The sequence below is a fragment of the Euprymna scolopes genome, chromosome 45 (assembly GCF_053919585.1).
Source record: "Euprymna scolopes isolate OS-2025 chromosome 45, ASM5391958v1, whole genome shotgun sequence".
Lineage (NCBI taxonomy): Eukaryota > Metazoa > Mollusca > Cephalopoda > Sepiida > Sepiolidae > Euprymna > Euprymna scolopes.
The window spans coordinates 26102090-26123030 of record NC_136526.1 but is presented as its reverse complement, the minus strand read 5'-3'; the positions used below and the strand labels follow the sequence as shown (position 1 = coordinate 26123030).

Sequence of the window (20941 nt, the reverse complement as noted above, 5' to 3'; positions counted from 1 at the left end):
CGCACGCACGCACACGCGCACACACACACACGCGCACACACACACACGCGCACACACACACACACACACACACACACACACACACACACACACACACACACACACACACACAGGGGTCACATTTACATGTTTTTCTTTTTAATCTATTTTTTCTCTAAACGTAGATAAAAAAAAAAGGAGATAAAAAACTGTTGGTATTATCCAATCAAAAACAAGCCAGAGAAATTCATTTGTTATCTTCTTTATTTGGGACATTTGTTCACGCGTATCTACAAGGTAAGCATGGAATTCTCCATTTAATCTTGTTTGTGCACTTAAGCAATAAATTAAACGGTAAATTTTTACGACGTGCCCCAGTGTATTATAAACACCCCAACCTCCCCATGTTAAGAACGGTTTTCGAAATGACCCCCCCCCCAGCCCCGAAAACCGTTCTTAACATGATGAGGTTGGGATGTTTATAATACGCTAGGGCACGTCATAAAAATGTACCAATTAAATATATACAATGTGTCAGGCTGTGTTGAACAATTTGAAAAAAAAAAAATCTCATTTTCGATCAAGCATATTTATGCAGATTCAAAAAACAAATTCACGTGTGGAAAGTTGTAATTTTGCTTTAGGTAAAAATAAATACGTTTCAATTTTTTGTATATCTAACTTTCTTTTCAATATTTTTCTCTAAACAAAAAGCAAAACACTAAATAAAGTGGGAGTCGACATGATAGAAGGTGTTGTCAGCATCATCCAATCAGAAGCAAGCAAGAGAATTTGTTATCTTTTTATTTAAGGCATTTCGTGTAGCACGCACATGCAAGTTAAGCAAGGATGCATTTATTAAAAAATCATTTTTATAACATTATGAACAAAAAAATTATCATTAATACAAATTAAGCTTGAAGATTAAAAACAAAACAAAACAACCCCCCCCCCCAAAAAACTGCTTGTTCAATTTTTAGCCGGCGTTTAAAATGCTCTTGATTTATTTTTCAGCTGATCAAGTCAAAATTCGGCAATTGTGCATCAGGTACAAATTTTGTTTTGTTGTTGAAACATTTGGAGAGTGTATATCCGATGCAAATTAATACAATTTCATGACCGAATCGAAAAATACTTTTTTTTCGTAACAAAGCCAGAATTCAGAAATTTTTGAATGCGTGATCTTTTTTTGAGAAGGTTTGATATTTTTTTACAACGTGCCCCAGCCAGCGTAGTATAAACACCTTTAACCACCCCATGTTAAGAACGACTTTCTGAATAAACTTCGAGGTTCGGAGGATGTTTATTCCGAAAGCCGTTCTTAACATATTGGAGCACGTTGTAAAAATTTATCGAATTTAAAAAAAATAAATATAAGAAACTTATAATCACACAAAATAGTATTTTTTTTTTTAACAAAAAATAGATTTGTTTTTTTTTTTTTATAAAACATAAAAGCAAAAAAGTTGTACCTACGCACTAGTGCACAAGTGCCGACCGAAATGTTCATGTTCTATTAAAAATAAAATGTCTATTTTATTTAAAAAAAACAACAAAAAAAAACTATTTTAATTTATAATTTTCTTATTTATTTAAAAAGTAAAAATTAAAACAAACAAAACAAACAAACAAAAAAAAAACCCCAAAAAACACGCATTAAAAAATTTCAGAATTCTGGCTTTGGTACGAAGAAAAAAAAACAATTTTCGATTTGGTCCTAAAATTCTATGTGTCTACCCTTGCTATGTACTCTCCAAATGTCCCAACTGAAAAAAAATTAAAAAAAATGTACCTACACGCAAGTGCACAAGTACCCAAAATTCCACCTTCTAAAAAATCTAGTGGGGAAGGAATAATTTTATGTAAAACTTAAATGAACCTTACTTTAAAAAATTAAACTGTAAGTTTTTCAAAAGTATTTTTTTTTTTTTAATCTCAGAATTTGGTGTTAAATCGATGTAAGATGAACATTACCCCCCCTTTCTCAATCACGTACAGAAGAAATTGACTTTTAATGACAACTTATGTTACACGGAACGTTTCCAATTTTATTTTTTAACTAGCAGTCCAGCCGGCTTTGCTCAGGCACTATGTATTGTTCATAACTTTATGTGCATATATATATATATATATATATATATATATATATATATATATATATATATATATATATATTAAAAAGCTTGACTCATGTCCAGGTAACCTAAAATTTCAAGTGTATAGACCCAAAATTGGCGGAGGAGTTTGGTACAGTCTGCAAAGGTAAACTCTTTCAACTTTGACCTCTTGGCATCGAAATTTTCGCCCAAAACTGATTTAAAAGCTTGCTGCCTGTTTGAATACTCTTTATGTAAAATTTCAAATGTTTAGAGTCAAAATTGGCTGCGTTATTTGGTAGAGATCGCACAGGTAAAATATTTTAACTTTGACCCCTTAACATTTATTGTTTTAGGCTCAAATCAATTTAAAAAGTTTGATCCATGTCCAAGTAACCTACATCTAAAATTTCGAGTGTTTAGACCCAAAATTGGGGGAGAAGTTTGGTAGAGTTTTCAAAGGGCAAACTTTGACCCACTGAATTTGGTTTTTGGACAAATTTCTGGCCAAAAACCGATTAAAAAGATTTTCCCAAATTTCAATACTCCCTACGTCAAATCTCGAGTCTGTAAACTGAAAATTGACAGAGTACTTTGGTAGGGAAATGTACACACACACGCACACAATTTCACTTTCATAGATATACTTGCATGGGTGCCCGGCGTTGCCCGAGTATTTGGAGATGTATGTTGAGCAAAAAAAAAAAAAAAAAAAGTGGTCAATTTTTTTAAACTTTGACCCCTATTATGACCCCTTAACATTTATTGTTTTGGGCTCAAATTAAGTTAAGTTAGATCCATGTCCAAGGAACCTATATCTAAAATTTCAAGTGTTTAGACCGAAAATTGTCGGAGGAGTTTGGTAGAGTTCTCAAAGGTCAAATCGTTGAATATTGACCCCTTAATCGCCAAATTTCTGGCCGAAAACCGATCACATACTCATTACCCTGTATATCAAATTTCGAGTGTGTAGACTAAAAATTGACAGAATTATTGCGTAGGGAAATGTACGCACACAAATACACAGACAGACAGACACTTTCACTTTTATAGATATACTAGCATGGATGCCCGGCGTTGCCCGGGTGTTTTGAGGTGTATGCTGAGCAAAAAAGGTCAATTTTTTTAACTTTGACTCCTATTATGACCCCTTAAAATGTATTGTTTAGCGATCAAATCAAGTTATTAAATTAGATCCATGTCCAAGGAATCTATATCTAAAATTTCAAGTGTTTAGACCCAAAATTGTAGGAGGAGTTTGGTAGAATTCTCAAAGGTCAAATCGTTGAACTTTGACCCCTTAATCACAAAATTTCTGCCTGAAAACCAATCACATCGATTTTCCCAAATCTCAGTACCCTGTATATCAAATTTCGAGTCTGTAGGCTTAAAATTGACAGAGTTATTGCATAGGGAAATATACACAGCCACACACACACACAGACAGACACTTTCACTTGTATAGATATATATATAGATAATGAGGCAAAAAGTCACTTGAGAATAAGAGTTAATAAGATGGATAAACAATCAGCTGAATATGACAAATTTTTTGTTTTTTACAAGGTGGTCACCACTTATCAAGGCCCGGAAGCCACTCAGGAATAAGGGTTATTGCGTGTACAGTAATTTATTGTTGAATATATGTTATGGGAAGATTGAAAATAATGAATAGAATAAACAAGGGAAGAAAAGTTTTTTTCAATTGTGGGTGCCTGAATTGAATCATCATTCGCTTCCTCTGCCCTTCACAGCAGAGATTACAGCTAGTGTAATGACTTTTAGTCGATTGTTTCGTCCCTAGTCCACTGTCTCTGGGAATTTTGGTTTTACTAGGACTTTGTATTTCAACAAGGAAATAAAAGTTTTTTTCAATTGTGGGAGCAGAATTCTTACTGTGAATATTGTACAAGGAGGGTTTCATTTATTTTTGAAATTTATTTTTCATATGGATTTAGAGTTAGTAGTAGGGTTAAGGAAGGGCATGTGTTTTTTTTTAATAACTGTTAACATTGACATTTTTTTTTAATGACTGGAATAATAGATATCTTCTTATGCTTGTGTGAGTACATGCACTGACAAAGGTCACACACAATATGCGAACTTATGTGTGCCTGAATTGAATCATCATTCGCTTCCTCTGCCCTTCACAGCAGAGATTACAACTAGCGTAATGGTTTTTAGTCGATTGTTTCGTCCCTAGTCCACTGTCTCTGGGAATTTTGGTTTTACTAGGACTTTGTATTTCACAACGGTTGCAAAGAGAATACCTTCCACAAAAGAGAAATCAATTTCGTTGGTTGATTTACATTTCACACCTTTATGTGAGATCATGTTATTGGAAAGAAAATGATATTAATTCTAAGCGTTTTAGCAACTTTTGTTTTTTAAAGACACCTTCAGTGTAGGGACTAATGAAAAGGGTGACTTTTGGTCACCTTTTACTTAATATTTTTTTGATACATTGGTTTTTGTTAGATCACTGAAGTTAAGCAACTTTCAAAGTTCAGATAAAACTTCTGATTTTTGTGTAAAATTTTAAAAATACATATTATCAATTTATAAATTTTAACAACACATATTATCAATTTATAAATTTTAACAATACATATTAATTTATAAATTTTAAAAATACACTAGCAGGGCTACCCGGCGTTGCTCGGGACCGTATAAACAATGAAAAAACAAAAGCAGATATTGAACATATGTTTTATTCTTAGGGGAGAGGAATCTTTCATCTCAAGTTTTAGCGTTACAAACAAACATTTGTCTTTTATATATATAGATAATGACAGGTTTTTTGGGGGCCCCCCTCGAAGATAACTGATCAGTTGACCAACTTCTAGTGGTCCGTTTGACGTGAAATTTCGATATTTGTCATCCGGGTGATGGGGCTTCGATATGATACCAAATTTGTCAAGTTTGGTTCCGTCTTTCAAAAGTTTTAGCGTTACAAACAAACATACATACATACACACAGACGTTTGGCTTTTATATATATAGATATCAATTTATAAATTTTAACAACACATATTATCAATTTATAAATTTTAACAACACATATTATCAATTTATAAATTTTAACAACACATATTATCAATTTATAAATTTTAACAACACATATTATCAATTTATAAATTTTAACAACACATATTATCAATTTATAAATTTTAACAATACATATTAATTTATAAATTTTAAAAATACATACTATCAATTTATAAATTTTAAAAATACGTATTATCAATTTATAAATTTTAACAATACATATTATCAATTTATAAATTTTAACAATACATATTATCAATTTATAAATTTTAACAATACATATTATCAATTTATAAATTTTAACAATACATATTATCAATTTATAAATTTTAAAAATACATATTATCAATTTATAAATTTTAACAACACATATTATCAATTTATAAATTTTAAAAATACATATTATCAATTTATAAATTTTAACAATACATATTATCAATTTATAAATTTTAACAATACATATTATCAATTTATAAATTTTAACAATACATATTATCAATTTATAAATTTTAACAATACATATTATCAATTTATAAATTTTAACAATACATATTATCAATTTATAAATTTTAACAATACATATCAATTTATAAATTTTAAAAATACATATTATCAATTTATAAATTTTAACAATACATATTATCAATTTATAAATTTTAACAATACATATTATCAATTTATAAATTTTAACAATACATATTATCAATTTATAAATTTTAACAACACATATTATCAATTTATAAATTTTAACAATACATATTATTAATTTATAAATTTTAAAAATACATATTATCAATTTATAAATTTTAACAATACATATCAATTTATAAATTTAACAACACATTATCAATTTATAAATTTTAACAATGCATATTATCAATTTATAAATTTAACAACACATACTATCAATTTATAAATTTTAAAAATACATATTAATTTATAAATTTTAAAAATACATATCAATTTATAAATTTTAAAAATACATATCAATTTATAAATTTAACAACACATATCAATTTATAAATTTTAACAACACATATTATCAATGTATAAATTTTAACAACACATTATCAATTTATAAATTTAAAAAATACATATGATCAATTTATAAATTTAAAAAATACATATGATCAATTTATAAATTTTAAAAATACATATTATCAATTGATAAATTTTAAAAATACATATTATAAATTTATAAATTTTTAAAATACATATTATCAATTTATAAATTTTAAAACTACATATTATCTATATATATATAAAAGCGAAAATATATGTATGTTGTGTGTCTGCTAAAAACTTTCGACAGACACAACAAAAATTCACAAACTTGGTATCATATTGAAGCCCCATCCTTCGCTCAAAAAATATCGAAAAATTGGCCAAAAACGTTCATTTTTTCACCCCAAAATCGACAATTTTCGACAGGGGGGGAGGAGTCAACAAAAACGGCCCTCTCAACCGGTTCTACGCATGCGTCAGATGACGTCATGACCTGATTTACTTTAAATAGTTGAAAAACTGAACAAATTTCATGTACGTTGTGTTAGCTCAGTTGATTAGCGCGTTGGTTCATTACCTAAACGTTTTGGGTTTGAATCGTGGTGTGAGATATCTTTTTTTTTTTTTGATTTTTTAAATTTAAATATTGAACCAGTGTTATTTAAGCCATTTTTCATGTAACGTTCGTTTTTCTGTTTTTTTTTTTTTTTACTTCGCTTATACACCCCCGACCACACACTCAAAAACACCCGGGTACCCACCGATTTTTTAAATTTTAATATCGGAACAGGCTTATTTAAGCCATTTTTCACGTGTTCGTTTTTCTGTTTTCATCATTCGTTTGCCTTACGTTAGTTTTTTTTGTGTTTCTTTTCCTGCTTAAGTGTTAACGTTGTTTTCTTTTTTACTTCGTTTATAACAAACAAACCTACATCGTCATCGTCGTCGTAATGCTCGACGACTTCCGGGCGCGCACCTGTCAATTTGGTTCTTACTTAAATAAATTCAAAGATCTTTCACTAACTCATTCTGGCTGGCCGATTTTATTTTCAAACTTCGCCTCTGGGCTTCGGGTTTGATCCTCCCTCCCTTCCCCCCGGGTTCTTTTTTATTTAACACCACACACATCTACAAACACCCGAGCAACGCCACTAGTCTATCTATACATATAAAAGCGAAAATGTATGTATGTATGTTTGTATGTCTGCTAAAAACTTTTGACCAACGGAACAAAAATTCACAAACTTGGTCTCATATGACGACAAATATCAAAAAATTGGCCCAAAAGGACCATCAGAAGTACGTCAACTGATCGATTTTCTGCAGAGGGGGGCCCAAAAAGTGACATTTTAATGTTAAACATTACATATTTTTAAATCGATTTATAACTGCCCCAAAAATATGGGCGCCAACTTTTCTACATAAAGTGTACACGGGGCCGTTTATTTTGGGTCAACTTGTATTTAAAACCCGCTGAGTCATGTCACGTGATCTTGACGTTAGCAAGCTGTAATGGCAGTCTGAATTTAAAAACATTGTTGTTATCGGTAAAAATTTTTTAACCCTCACACAAGCTAAACTATGAACTTCTACGCTATGACAACGTTACCAAAGTTATTAGCACGTTTAAAATAGTTAGATACGATAGTTAAACGAAAAATAACAAGCCAAAAATGTGAAGTAAAAAAAATATGCTTACAAAAAATATTAACAATCAAAGTTTTTACAAAAAAAAAACAGCCAGACGCCATTTTCTTTTTTAGTAACACTCTTTAGAATAAGGAAGATGGAGAGAGAGAGAGAGAGAGAGAGAGAGAGAGAGACATACACAAATGCAAACAGAGAGAGAGAGAGAGAGACAGATAGAGGGAGATGTCTAGACAGGAAACGAAATACGTAATTTAATAAACGCTACACGCTGAATCATAAAAATGTGAAATAAAACAAAAAATAATACACTTGTCTATGTCCCCTGTTTGTCCTGCATTTTAGGATAAATACAGTGAAAAATGTTGTGCTCTCGGTTTTCGTGCTGCTCCCCCCCCTCCCACCATCATCTGGGGGAAGTGAAAACTAAAAATAACGATCCCGCGATGACCTCATTTAGGGTCTTCCTGTCAATCAAACCTCTTTTAGCTTTATAAGCTTTAACTTAACATGCTCATTAATTACTCTCACTCGTGGCCGAGACCGTTAAGTAGTTGGCATTGGTTTCTGCGTAAAGGCTTCCGGGTTCAATCCCTCCTCTCGAACAAACGTTTTTTTTTATTACTTCACTTATTCTTTAGTTTACCCCCCCCCCATACACAGGTTTATTTATGGCATTTTTTTTCCGTTTTGGTTTTGGGTTTTTTTTTTACATTGTCTTTTTTATAATATTTAAGCAGGATTATTAATTACCCCCCCCCATACACACACCTACAAACATCCGGGCAATGCCGGGTACCCCCCCCCCGCTAGTCTATGTATAAAAGCGAAAATGTATGTATGTATGTATGTGTGTGTGTATGTTTTGATGTCTGCTAAAAACCTTTGACAGACAGAACAAAAATTCACAAACTTGGTCTCATATGAAAGCCCCACCCTTTGGACGAAAATCGAAAAATTGGCCCAAAAGGACCATCAGAAGTGGGTCAGCTGACCGATTTTCTGCAGGGGGGGGGGCCTAAAAAAGTGACATTTTAATGTTAAACATTACAGATAAGTGCCCCCCAAAAACGGGCCCCAACTCTTCTACAGAAAGTCTACACGGGCCCGTTTATTTTGGGTCAACTGGTATTTAAAACCCGCTGTCATGTCACGTGATCTTGGCGTCAGCAAGCTGTAATGGCAGTCTGTATATAAAAACATTGTTGTTATCGGTAAAAAAAATGTAACACTCATAGAAATTAAACTATGAACTTCTACGCTATTACAACGTTACCAAAGTTATTAGCAAGTTAAAAGTAGTAAAATCCGAGACTTAAACCAAAAATAATACGCAAAAATGATAAGTAAATAAAAAAAATTACGCTTAAAAATATTTGGCTTGAGACGATCGATGCCTCTTTGCACAACAAAACAAAAAAAAAAACGGCCATTTTCTTTTTTTTATATTAGTAACACTACGACCTAATTCTATTGAGAGGGAGGAAGGTGGGAGGCATGAGTTAATCAGCGTTTTGTTTCTCTAAAGATTGACATGCAAAGCATGACCTCCTCCTTATTTTCTTATTGGGGGCTGGGGGAGAAAGATGAAACCGCTTTAATTCTAAGAACAGATACTACACTTTGATCTTAGCCAAAACACCAAGTAAAAAAAGATGCATATTATATATTTTTCGTATATTAAATTAGTACAAGATGTCATATTCCAAACATCACAAACGCTAAACATCTGATTCAAAATTCTGAAATAAAAACATTATTCAGAAAGCCATTCTTAGTATTGGGAGGTTATGTTTTTTAGTGGGGGTTGGGGTGAAAGATGAGACCACTTGAATTCTAAAATACTACACTTTGATCTTAGCCAAAAGAGCAAGTAAAGAAAAACATGCGTATTATATATTTTTCGTATATTAACTAATTCTATTTAGAGGGAGGAAGGTGAGAGGCATATTATGAGTTAGTGGGAGGAGGGGGCGAAAGATGAAACCGCTTTATTTCTAAGAACAGATACTACACTTTGATCTTAGCAAAAAGACCAAGTAAAAAAAGAAGATGCGTATTGGATAAAATTGGTGCATATGCATGAGCAAAATACCCAGCATTGCCCGGAATAGTATGATATAGGACTAGCACGACATATATACTAGCTGATTACCCGGCATGGCCTGGGATTGGAAGAACACTCGGCGACGCCTGGGATTGGAAAAAATTGGTTGATATATGTACTAGCCAAATGCCCAGCGTCACTCGGGATGGATTACATAGGTGGATATCTATACTAGCAAAATACCCGGCATAGCCCAGGATTGGATAAAGTAGGTGTATATACACTAGCAGAACAACCGGCGTCATCAAGATTGTATGACATAGGTGGATGTGTACTAGCAGAATACCAAGCGTCACCTGGGATTGTATGACATAGGTGAAGTATAGGTCCGATTCGACAATTTTGAAGGTGCTTGTGCAGTATAGGTCCGATTTTAAAAATTTTGATGGTGCTTGTGCATTATAGGTCTGATTTGACAATTTTGAAGGTGCTTGTGCAGTATAGGTCCCATTTGACACTTTTGAAAGTGCTTGTGCAGTATAGGTCCGATTTGAAAAATTTATAAGGTGCTTGTGCAGTATAGGTTCAATTTGAAAAATTTAGAAGGTGCTTGTGCAGTATAGGTCCAATGGGAAAATTTTGAAGGTGCTTGTGCAGTATAGGTCCGATTTGAAAAATTTAGAAGGTGCTTGTGCAATATATATGTTATAATATGCAAGTGACCTCCCTTGGATGTAGCTTCATTATCAGATTCCATTAGATTAATATTCAATCATTGTTATAATATGCAAGTGACCTCCCTTGAGTGTAGCTTCATTGTCGAATTCCATTATATTAATATACAATCATTGTTATAATATGCAAGTGACCTCCCTTGAGTGTAGCTTCATTCAAGAATTCCATTAGATTAATATACAATCATTGTTACAATATGCAAATGACCTCCCTTGAGTGTAGCTTCATTGTCGAATTCCATTAGATTAATATACAATGATGGTTATAATAGGTAAGTGACCTCCCTTGGATGTAGCATCATTGTCGAATTCATTTAGATTAATATACAATCATTGTTATTATATGCAAGTGACCTCCCTTGGATGTAGCTTCGTTGTTGAATACCATTAGATTAATATATAATCATTGTTATAATATTCAACTTATCTCCCTTGGATGTAGTGTCATTGTCGAATACCATTAGATTAATATAAAATCATTGGGGGAATTTGCAAGTGACCTCTCTTTGGTGTAGCGTCATTGTCGAATTCCATTAGATTAATATACAATCATTTTTATAATATGTGAGTGAACTCCCTTGGGTGTAGCCTTACTGTCGAATTCCATTAAATTAATATACAATCATTGTCATAATATGTAAGTGACCTCTCTTGGGTGTAGCTTCATTGTTGAATACCATTAGAATAATATACAATCATTGTCATAATATGTAAGTGACCTCCCTTGGATGTAGCTTCGTTGTGAAATACCATTAGATTAATATACAATCATTCTCATAATATGTAAGTGACCTCCCTTGGATGTAGCTTCATTGTCGAATACAATTAGATTAATATAAAATAATTGTTATGATATGTAAGTTACTTCCCTTGGATGTAGCTTCATTGTCAAATTCTATTAGAATAATACAATCATTATAATATGCAAGTGACCTCCCTTGGGTGTAGATTCATTCATTGTCGAATTCCATTAGATTAATATACAATCATTGTTACAATATGCAAGTGATTTCCTTTGAATGTATAGTCATTGTCGAATTTCATTAGAATAATATACAATCATTGCCATAATATGCAAGTGACCTTCCTTGGATGTAGCATTTTTCTCGAATACCATTAGAATAATATAAAATCATTGGTGTAATATGCAAGTGACCTCCATAGAGTGTAGCTTCATTGTCGAATACCATTAGATTAATATGCAATTGTTGTCATATGTAAGTTACCTCCATTGAGTGTAGCTTCATTCTAGAATTCCATTATATTAATATACAATTATTGTCATAATATGCAAGTGACCTCTCTTAGATGTAGCTTCATTCTCGAATACCATTAGATTAATATACATTCATTGTCATAATATGTAAGTGACCTCCCTTGGATGTAGCTTCATTCTCGAATGCCATTACATTTATATACAATCATTGTTATAATATGCAAGTGACCTCCCTTTCCGGTATTACTCATCCTACACACATCAAATGATACATCAGGTCGAGTCTGGATAGATACCCATATCATTTGACCTGTTAGTCTTTTTATATCTATCTTCTCCACTTCACTCAGCTCATCATTATTCGTTAAGGGTCGTTTTTTTTATATCTATTGGATAAATATATGACACATAATTGTTTAGATTCATGATGATCCCATCTTCCGTTTGCCTAACATACAATCCCAGAAATTTGAAGGTTCCATTTTCATGCGTTCCAACCTTGAATATTTTCTTTAATTCTGAAATCACATTTTTAAAAAAATAATCATGTCCACAAAATATGAAGTTATCTACATGCATTGGCAGAATACCGGATAAGTGATGCCAAAGAAACAGTTCATTGTCATATGCACTTACCATTCTTTTTAGTTTAGCTAATTCGTGAGTACCAGAACGTAGCCTATCATTCAATCCATAAATACATTTTTCAGCTTCCACACTTGTGACTCTGGACATGACTCAGATGATGGTCTGAGATATACTTTTCTCTCTTTAGCAAATCATTTTGCAAAAAATGCTGAGATGTAATCAAGGATCCCCACCTGCCAATTCTTAACGGAGGTTGTTAACATTACAAGTTGTTAACATTACAAAACACATAGTTTCAGGTTACATGTTGGAGAGTCTGTTTTTAGAGTATGTGAATTTTCTTCATAACCACATGCTTCAAGATGAGCCATCATTATCTTTTTGTTATCCTTAACTTTGTTATCACCCATCTTGTTGATATACATTTTTGACATATGTTAGGGACACATTCATACACTTCATGAGTTTTCATGGTTTTTATTTCTTTCTTCTTTGCATCAATCACATCTTTTGCTTGTTCTTATTCAGTTGTGAGGAAAACATGTTCTTCATGATCTTATGTAAGAAGTTCTTATAGGGAAGTTCTCGCCACTGATCAACCTTATCCCAATTGATACACACTGGACATTAATTTTCTGCAGCTGGTTCTGTATTTCGCCAATGGTCATAATTTTCAGTTGATTTCGGTTGTGTACTCATAATCTTTCCTTTTTTTCACTTCCAATAATTTTATATTCCACTATTTTCCCTTTACTCAACCTTGTAGTATTGTTTTTTAGTTCATCCCTGTTACTATTGGAATTTGCATCATGATATCTTCAACTTCCTCTTCCAAGACTTAATCTCATTTAAGGGAATTGTATTTTCTTTATTCCTTGGCCTTCTGAGGTCCTTATTTACCTTTGTCAAGTGACATGATGCATCCTGTAGAATGCTCTTCCATGTCAGATCAATACATGTTGACCCTCTTTACCCAAAACTTTATCAGGGCCATGCCATCATTTATAGTTTTATCTTCTATAGTAAATGCTGTCCCCTGTCATAAATCATCCATCCGCATAATCTATATCTATCTATAAAAGTGAACGTGTATCTGTGTACATTTCTCTACACAATAACTCTGTCAATTTTAAGTCTACAGGCTCAAAATTTGATATACAGGGTACTGAGATTTGGGAAAATCTATGTGTTTGGTTTTCGGACAGAAATTTGTTTATTAAGGGGTAAAAGGTCAACGATTTGACCTTTGAGAACTCTACCAAACTCCTCCGACAATTTTGGGTCTAAACACTTGAAATTTTAGATATAAGTTCTTTGGACATGGATCTAATTTAATAACTGGATTTGAGCCCAAAACAATAAATTTTAAGGGTTCATAATAGGGGTCAAAGTTTAAAAAAAAAATGACCACTTTTTTTTTTTTTTGCTCAACATACACCTCTAAACACCCGGGCAACACCGGGCACTCATGCTAGTCAATTTATATAAAAAAAATACATATTATCAATTTATAAATTTTAAAAATACATATTATCAATTTATAAATTTTAAAAATACATATCAATTTATAAATTTTAAAAATACGTATAAATTTAAAAATTTTAAAAATACATATCAATTTATAAATATTAACAACACATTATCAATTTATAAATTTTAAAAATACATATTATCAATTTATAAATTTTAAAAATACATATTATCAATTTATAAATTTTAACAATACATATTATCAATTTATAAATTTAACAACACATCAATTTATAAATCTTAAAAATACATATTATCAATTTATAAATTTATAAATACATATTATCAATTTATAAATTTTAAAAATACATATCAATTTATAAATTTTAAAAAGACATTATCAATTTATAAATTTTAAAATTACATATTATCAATGTATAAGTTTTTAAAATACATATTATCCATTTATAAATTTAAAAAATACATATCAATTTATAAATTTTAAAAATACATATCAATTTATAAATTTTAAAAATACATATTATCAATTTATAAATTTTAAAAATACATATTATCAATTTATAAATTTTAAAAATACATATTATCAATTTATAAATGTTATAAACACATATTATCAATTTATAAATTTTAAAATTACATATTATCAATATATAAATTGTAAAAATACGTATTATCAATTTATAAATTTTAAAAATACATATCAATTTATAAATTTTAAAAATACATATTATCAATTTATAAATTTTAAAAATACATATTATCAATTTATATACTTTAAAAATACATATTATAAATTTATAAATTTTAAAAATACATATCAATTTATAAATTTTAAAAGTACATATTATCAATTTATAAATTAAAAAAATACATATTATCGATTTATAAATTTAAAAAATACATATCAATTTTTAAATTTTAAAAATACGTATTATCAATTTATAAATTTTAAAAATACATATTATCACTTTATCAATTTTTAAAATACATATTAATTTATAAATTTTAAAAATACATCAATTATCAATTTATAGATTTTAAAAATACATATTATCAATTTATAAATTTGAAAAATACATATCAATTTATAGATATTCCAAATTTTACTTTGGAGTAGTTTTTAAGGACATCCTCTTATTTGAAAATTCAAATATTTCAGATTTGCATTGAGTTTGATTCATAGTCAGTAGACACCAATTAAACATGATTCCATGAATTTCAATTTTTTTAAAAACTTAAATTTTGCACATGAAAAGTATGGAGTGGATTATTATTAAAATTGGAATAATGTTTCTAAACTCAATGTTTAGTATCAATATCATCATGATTTTAATCTTCATTAGAAGACATAAAAATAGTGCAAAACTGTTCTGTTCATTTCACCCGTCCTGGGATGGGTATTTTTTAAATACCTATACATATATATCTTCTCTATACATATATAATAAAACAAAGTCGATTATTCCCATCTAGGAAAAAACATTATAGCTTTGTAGATGCAGGCAGCACCATGTTATATATTTAATATGGTCAGATTATTAGCATATATAAGATGTAAGTTTTGCACATATTACCAATTGCTTTTATTCATTATGATAAATTCTTATACTAATTCCTAGAAGAGACACATTCCAAAACAAGTCATCTTTAATGGTGCTAACATGATATTTACTCACTTATTATTTTCTCCTCCCTCTCTCCCCACTGATTCATCACATTTTTTACATCAACACACTGTCCTTGTTTACTTCTTGTTCCAATAAATTTCACATTAGTATAAGTCAATTTCATTAGCTGTTTGTACACATTTATCAGAACTGCTGTATCGGAATAATGGAATTTCGAATGATTAAAAACACTTCTTACTAACGAATCAGAAAGGCATCATCCAACAACAATCAAATAATTTGAAATTTACAGAACTGACTCTTTTTCAAATAAACCTTACTTCAAGTTACATTACTTTATACATAAGCACAAGAACATATCTGCCCCTACACAGCAAATCAGGATTGGGTAGAAATTATAATAGGGTGCTCCTTGCTTTGCTCAGGCTTGAAACAAAACATGCTATTGGTCATGACTCCCCTTGAGCGATGGTTATGACCACTGAACAACAGTTGTTAAGGCAGCCAGTGTCCACCAGATCCTGTGGGTAAATGCCAATAACTGCAAATAACCAGCTCAAAACAGCAGTTACCACCAAAAAACAGTAGTAATATACTTGAAACAGCAGTGCCAGCCACTGTCCACCACTGATGTGGGGTGACAGTAGCGAACTTACCATAGATGACAGTGCCTGCCACTCGATGACAGTGCCTGCCACTCGATGAGTAAGTCCCTTTATAAATGTTCAGTAACTTTTTCCTTTTATTATTCTTAAAGAGTAAAACTTTTCTTATTCATGAAAAGAGTTAAGCCTGCGTAAATAAATAAATGTTTGTACATGTGACAAATTATCAATACATGGTTTAGTTACTTTTTTTAAAAAATTATTTATGAAAAGAGTTAACGTAAATAATGTTTGTAAAAGTGCGAAAGGCGACGTTGTACAACCATCACTCCCATGCTTAATTTCTATAATCATTATTTCGACATTTGAAAGTGGTGCTTACTTTTTAGTCACAACGTTCTGATAAATCAGTCACCCATTTTGTAAGCAATAAAAACGCGGTATATCAAAACCATAGAAAGTAACAATAATATGTGCCTCTACCGCATTTGTAAGTCAGAAATATATTTGTTTCTCAAAGAAAAAAAATAGATTGAACATGACTTTTTTTTATTGTTTTTATGAAAATAAAGTTTTGAGTTTAAAAAGTGAATAAAACCATATTTCTACGTTACCAATTTATTTGAAATTTTCAGACAACCCATCTTTAGAGTCGAGGCATGTTTTATGTCATTAAAATAAATTTACCTCACGAATTATTAAAATATTAAATAAAATATAAATATTTTTCGAAGTCGTTTCTGCGAGACTTGTCCGGTTTTATTTCTGGTAACTTCCGTTTCAACTACTACAAGGTAAGTAAAAAAAACAAAAAACTTACTCATGCAGAGAGTGATCCGTGCTGAAATAATAACGTTATTATTTAAAAAGCCATTCATAACATGAGGAAGGGAGGGTGTTTTGTACCTATTCTCTGTACGTTAACCTTACAATTGAATAAAAACATATCATAAAACTTTAATTAACCGTGGAAATACGATTTAAAAAAAATAGCGCGGATCACTCCCTGCACACACACACACACACAAACAAAATAATCCCATATTTTAAAAATTTAAATTCATTTATGTACTTACCAATTTTATGTTAAGGCTTTTCAATCATGAAACATTACGTTTTAATTGTTTAGTTTCTTTTCACGGCATTGTTTACATAAGAAAGTTTGTTTTAATTTTTTCTAAACTGTTTCATTTTTACGACATGCCTCAACGTATTATAAACATCCTAAACTCCCCATGTTAAAAAAAAAAAAAACGCCTTTCCATAAACCTCGAAAGCCGTTCTTAATATGGGGAGATTGGGGTGTTCATTCCGAAAGCCGTTTTAACATGGGGAAGTTAGGGTGTTTATAATATGCTGGGGCGAGTCGTAAAATTAACGAAGTTGCTATCTATTATTTATTGCAAAAATTGCTTGAAATTTATTTATTTGACAAAAAAAAATTACATTTTGGTACTTCTTGGGCGTTGAGTTCCATGGCGACCAGCAGATAAAAATAATAGTCGCTCCCTTAGTCCCCCACCCCACCCCGCACGTAACATATTTTATTTACTGACGTTGCCGTAACTAAACGATTATTTGTCACATTTACAAACATTTATTTATTTATTTTGAAAAAAGTTTTACTTTTTATGAATATTAAAAGAAAAATGGGTACTCATGCAGAGAGTGATCCATGCTGAAATAATAACGTTATTATTTAAAAAGCCATTCTTAACATGGGGAGGGGAGGGTGTTTTGTACCTATTCTGTACTTTAACCTTGCAATTGAATAAAAAAAAACACGATTTAAAAAATAGCGCGAATCACTCTCTGCATTAGCACCGAAAAATGTTACTAAACATTTATTAATAATTTCTCACTTTTACAAACATTTGACTTTAAATTTCTTTTTAAATGACGACTTTTATCGACTCTTTTTTTTAAATATCCCCCCCACCCCAAATGGTGTTTATTCCGAAATCCGTTGTTAATATGGAGAGGTTGAGGGTGTTTATTCTGAAAGCTGTTCTTAACATTTTACGACTAATGTAAAAAAATAAATAAATTAAAAAAAAAAACTAAATCATTTACTGACAACTTCTCACTTTTACAAATATTTTTTAATTTACATGCACGGATGAACAAATTGTTGAATAGTGCAAAAAAAAAAAAAAGTTTTTGTAATAAACTTCGGGATAATTTTTTGGATAAATATTTACATTTAGGTCCACCTCCACAATTTTCTTTTTTAAATGACGACTTTTATTGATAAATAAATTTACTTCTCCGCAACTTTTATTGATAAATAAATCTACTTCTCTGCCACAAGCACTGAAGCCCTCCTTTTTTTTTTTCGGGTGGGTATGCTGACAACAAATATCAGTTAAATTTTGCAAATAGCCCCCCCCCCCTCCTCCAAAAGTGGTGTTTATTCCGGAAGCTGTTCTTAAGATGAGGATGTTGGTGGGGGGGGGGGGTGATTATAAGGTGGACCTAATCTAAAAAAAAAAACAAGTTTTTTATGCGCACATAAGCAACTACATTTTTTTATTAACTTTTTTTTTTACTTTTTTATTTAAAAATTAGTAAATTTCAATGAATAGAATAATAAATCATTTATCATTAATATGTGTTTTTGGTTTTGTGTTGAATGAAACTTTTTTTTTTTCATTACAACAATTACTCTTGGCCTTTTGACCAAGATCAAAGTGTAGTATCTGTTCTTCAGATGCTGCACTTCTATTTCTTGTTCTCTTTCGGTGGAGGAGAAATCCTTCACGACTGAGACAATTTTTATTTTTGTACCTTTTCTCCACGTTAAAAAACGACCCTGGTGTCTAACTCTGTCCCGTGGGGAGGCATAGTAAATAGGTACAACAATAATGAACCAATTTAAATCTTCCGGCATGTGTTTAAGGGTTACGAAATTATCAATAAATCGTTTAGTTACTAAGCCAACGTCAGTAAATAAAAAAATGTTACATGCGCATGCATTAGCCTTGACTAGGGGGGGGGGGCTAAGGGAGCGACCATTAAATAATTATGCTGGTCGCCATGGAACTCAACGCCCAAGGAGTACCTAAAGTGGCACTTATGCACTTATGTTATCGTGCTATTTTTTAAAATAGTATTTTCATGTTAAATTCAAATTTTACAATGTTTTTCTTTTATTAATTTGTTAAGTGAAAGTACAGATAACCCGGTCGGTTTCTAATGCAAGGAAAATCTAGCCCCCCCCCCAAAAAAAAGGGGTACTCTGGATAATAACAAAACATTAAAATTGCCTCAGTCTCGAAAGATTTCTTCTCTACTGAACGAGGAAAAAAACGGTGAAGTGTAGTTCACCTTCTGTTTCTCTCCCCCTCTCTTAATATCTCTCTCTATCAATCTCTCCCTTTCCCTCTCTCAATCTATCTTTCTCTCTATATCACCCTCTCCATCTCTCTTAGAGCCCCTTTCTCTCTCTAACTACCTCTATCTCTCTCCTTTCCTCTGTCTCATCCCTCTCTGTTTCTAACTCTCCTCCCTATCTCTGTTTATCTATCAATCCTGCCTTGATAGAGTTCAAAATAGACTTCGTAGCCTCGTAGGAGATGTCCTTTTCTCTTCCTTGCAACCTCTATCTCACAGAAGAGATGTTGCGAGTTTGTCTCTGATGTATCGTTATTTTCATGGAAAGTGTTCGACTGAGCTTCAATCTATGGTCCCCCCTCGCCAAACTTTCACAAGAAACACTCGTCTAGCTGTAAACACTATCAATAATTCCCCCCACTCTTTATCTGTGCCTAAACCTAAACGTAGAGTCCATGAACAAAGCTTCTTTCTTAGAACTGCACGCCTGTGGAATTGTCTTCCGTTTTCCTGCATTCCCGCTGACTACAATATGGTTGTCTTCAAGTCTAACGTAAATAAGTTCTTGATGAGCCGTTCCATATAAGTTATCAAATTTACCAAATTTTCATTACTAATGATTACTATATTGTCCAATTTCTACTGTACACTCTTTAACCCTTATCCTTGAGTGGCCTCTTGGCCTTGATAATGTGGTGATGCCTATGTAAAAACAAAAAAAAATCCCTTTATTTCTCTATCTCCTTCTCTATTTTCCTCTCACTTTCTCTTTTCTATCTATATACCTTCCTCTCTATCTGTCCATCTCTAATCCCTCATCCTATTTTAGTCTCCTAAATTAATTACAGTGAATAAGGCATTGTCAAAACATGGATAAATCCTATTTTAGTCACCTAATTTACTGACTGTGAGAATAGAAGTTATTTGGAAATTACTGCTACCTTGAACAGCACCAGAAGTAACTGGTAAAACCTTTCTAATTAAATTGATTTTGGCAGCCATTTGGTAACAAAATGACATAGCCTTAGCTCTTGCTGCATGAGGAATACCTGCGACCTTGCTGCCAAGTAGAAGAATTATTTATTCTACTTTAAAACATTCAATTTTTCAAAAATCTCATGTTCGACATCTCCAAAACATCCAATATGGGGAAAAATATTGCAGAAATGCAAACTTATTGTTTAGGATGAATGCACAATGGTACGCAAAAAATCACTTGAGGCTCTTGGCTGATCCTTGCCAGATTTGCGTGGCAATGTTAGACCATTTGGGAATGCAGTAATATTGCTTGCAGGAGATTTCAGACAAATGTTACCTGTTATTCTTCAATCAACACCAGCAGATGAAATAAGTGCTTGCTTCAAATACTCTACTTTTTTGTTCCATGTGAAGACATTAAACTTAACTGAAAATATGCATGTTCAATTGCAGACTGTTCGATCCGCACAAAAAACTTTTGCATCACCTGTGGGAAATTGGGTACGAAAAAGTGCCAGCTGATCAGAGTTAAGGGCAAAATTCTTT

At 31.4% G+C, this 20941-nt stretch overlaps 1 protein-coding gene across 1 annotated transcript in view; it reads left to right on the top strand.

Moving 5' to 3' along the window:
- The first annotated feature begins 249 nt into the window (after window positions 1-249).
- LOC145269297 (pyruvate carboxylase, mitochondrial-like) overlaps window positions 250-20941 on the top strand; it is a 402794-nt gene continuing 382102 nt past the window's right edge. The window contains exon 1 of the mRNA XM_080124986.1: window positions 250-276. The gene's annotated coding sequence lies outside the window, so the exon portion shown is untranslated. The remainder of the gene's footprint in view (window positions 277-20941) is intronic.